A 3,436-nucleotide genomic window follows, 5' to 3' on the forward strand; every position below is an offset into this window, starting at 1 on the left:
TTCATGTATCTAGAGGTTGGCAGAGCTTCCTCCTAAACAGGGCAGTTAAAGTTCTAGTCAGTCAGGCACCAGGCAATGTAAACAGCACGCTGCCTAACTGTGCTGCAGATACTCGTCTGACTGGTAGCCGGAATGAAATACCCAGCGGAAGACATGTGGATCTTTGGTGTCAAATTAACATGTTTTCCTCACGCGATAACACTTAACTTCTCACAAAAATAACCAAATCATAATACCATAGCGACTACAAGCTAAAAGCGAATGGTTTTAGATGCCATCACTTTATGAATCCTGTGGCCCAGTGATAGCATTCTCACCCTCTTGATCAGAAGGTTGTGGATCAAGGCCTGCTCCAGAGGCTCAAGCACAAAACAAAGGTGGGCCCTCCTCTGTCATACTGAAGGGGTCCAGCAATGGTTGAGGTGTGGTACTTCAGATGAATTAGTGACATGAGCCCCTGTCCTCCCAGCTACACACGAAGGAACCCATGGAACAATTTCAAAAAGCAGAGAAATGTGCAGTCTTGTTTTTTTGTCTACAATTGTTGTTGACAACTAAAAAAAACTGTTGTTTAGTCTCTTTGCTTTCCCTTTTTTAATCACGTCTACCTTTCTCTCTCTTTATTTCACTTTCTGTTTCTCATTTAGCACTGAATTCACTGTTCTTTTTTTATTACTTTATCAGAGTTACAAAGCCAGAGCTCAGAGTGTGGACAGGGGCAAACCCCTAATCCAGCTCCTTGCCTGCTCCAAAAAACATAAGACCATAAGGCATAGGAGCGGAAATAAGGCCATTCTTCCCATCGAGTCCACTCCACCATTCAATCATGGCTGATTTCAACTCCATTTACCCGCTCTCTCTCCATAGCCCTTAATTCCTCGAGAAATCAAGAATTTATCAACTTCTGTCTTAAAGACACTCAGCGTCCCGGCCTCCGCCACCCTCTGTGGCAATGAATTCCACAGACCCACCACTCTCTGGCTGAAGAAATTTCTCCTCATCTCTGTTCTAAAGTGACTCCCTTTTATTCTAAGGCTGTGCCCCCAGGTCCTAGTCTCCCTTGCTAATGGAAACAACTTCCCTACGTCCACCCTATCTAAGCCATTCATTATCTTGTAAGTTTCTATTAAATCTCCCCTCAACCTCCTAGACTCCAATGAATATAATCCCATGATCCTCAGACATTCATCGTATGTTAGGCCGACCATTCCTGGGATCATCCGTGTGAATCTCCGCTGGACCCGCTCCACTGCCAGTATGTCCTTCCTGAGGTGTGGGGCCCAAAATTGCTCACGGTATTCTAAATGGGGCCTAACTAGTGCTTTATAAAGCTTTAGAAGTACATCCCTGCTTTTATATTCCAAGCCTCTTGAGGTAAATGACAACATTGCATTTGCTTTCTTAATTACGGACTCAACCTGCAAGTTTACCTTCAGAGACTCCTGGACTAGGACTCCCAAGTCCCTTTGCACTTCAGCATTATGAATTTTGTCACCATTTAGAAAATAGTCCATGCCTCTATTCTTTTTTTCCAAAGTGCAAGACCTCAGACTTGCCCACGTTGAATTTCATCAGCCATTTCTTGGACCACTCTCCGAAACTGTCTAAATCTTTCTGCAGCCTCCCCACCTCCTCCATACTACCTGCCCCTCCACCTATCTTTGTATTATCGGCAAACTTAGCCAGAATGCCCCCAGTCCCGTCATCTAGATCGTTAATATATAAAGAGAACAGCTGTGGCCCCAACACTGAACCCTGCGGGGCACCAGTTGTCACCGGTTGCCATTCCGAAAAATAACCTTTTATCCCAACTCTCTGCCTGACAGCCAATCATCAATCCATGTTAGTACCTTGCCTCGAATACCATGGGCCCTTATTTTACTCAGCAGTCTCCCACGAGGCACCTTATCAAAGGCCTTTTGGAAGTCAAGATAGATAACATCCATTGGCTCTCCTTGGTCTAACCTATTTGTTATCTCTTCAAAGAACTCTAACAGGTTTGTCAGGCACGACCTCCCCTTACTATATCCATGCTGACTTCTCCTAATCCGACCCTGTACTTCCAAGAATTTAGAAATTTCATCCTTAACAATGGATTCTAGAATCTTGCCAACAACCGAGGTTAGGGTAATTGGCCTATAATTTTCCATCTTTTTTCTTGTTCCCTTCTTGAACAGGGGGGTTACAACAGCGATTTTTCAATCCTCTGGGACTTGCCCTGACTCCAGTGACTTTTGAAAGATCATAACTAACTATTTCTTCAGCTGTCTCCTTTAGAACTCTAGATGTAGCCCATCTGGGCCCGGAGATTTATCCATTTTTAGACCTCTTAGTTTCTCTAGCACTTTCTCCTTTGTGATGGCTACCATATTCAACTCTGCCCCCTGACTCTCCTGAATTGTTGGGATATTACTCATGTCTTCTACTGTGAAGACTGACGCAAAGTACTTATTTAGTTCCTCAGCTATTTCCTTGTCTCCCATCACTAGATTACCAGCGTCATTTTGGAGCGGCCCAATGTCTACTTTTGCCTCCCGTTTGTTTTTAATGTATTTAAAGAAACTTTTACTATCATTCCTAATGTTACTGGCTAGCCTACCTCCATATTTGATCCTCTCTTTCCTTATTTCTCTATTTGTTATCCTCTGTTTGTTTTTGTAACCTTCCCAATCTTCTGACTTCCCACTACTCTTTGCCACATTATAGGCTTTCTCTTTTGCTTTGTTGCATTCCCTGACTTCCTTTGTCAGCCATGGCTGCCTAATCCCCCCTCTGATAACCTTTCTTTTCTTTGGGATGAACCTCTGTACTGTGTCCTCAATTACTCCCAGAAATTCCTGCCATTGCTGTTCTACTGTCTTTCCCACTAGGCTCTGCTCCCAGTCGATTTTCGTCAGTTCCTCCCTCATGCCCCTGTAGTTACCTTTATTTAACTGTACCACCTTTACATCTAATTCTACCTTCTTTCTTTCAAATTGCAGACTGAATTCTACCATATTATGATCACTGCCTCCTAAGTGTTCCCTTACTTTAAGATCTTTTATCAAGTCTGGCTCATTACATATCACTAAGTCCAGAATGGCCTGTTCCCTCGTGGGCTCCATCACAAGCTGTTCCAAAAAGCCCTCCTGTAAACATTCAATTAATTCCCTTTCTTTGGGTCCACTGGCAACATTATTTACCCAGTCCACCTGCATATTGAAGTCCCCCATGATCACTGTGACCTTGCCTTTCTGACATGCCCTTTCTATTTTGTGGTGCATTTTGTGCCCCTGGTCCTGACCACTATTAGGAGGCCTGTACATAACTCCCATTATGGTTTTTTTGCCTTTGTGGTTCCTCAACTCTACCCTCACAGACTCCACATCATCTGGCCCTATGTCGTTTAGTGCTATTGATTTAATTTAATTCCTAATTAACAAGGCAACCCCGCTCC

The sequence above is a fragment of the Scyliorhinus torazame genome, chromosome 12 (genome assembly GCF_047496885.1).
Source record: "Scyliorhinus torazame isolate Kashiwa2021f chromosome 12, sScyTor2.1, whole genome shotgun sequence".
NCBI lineage: Eukaryota > Metazoa > Chordata > Chondrichthyes > Carcharhiniformes > Scyliorhinidae > Scyliorhinus > Scyliorhinus torazame.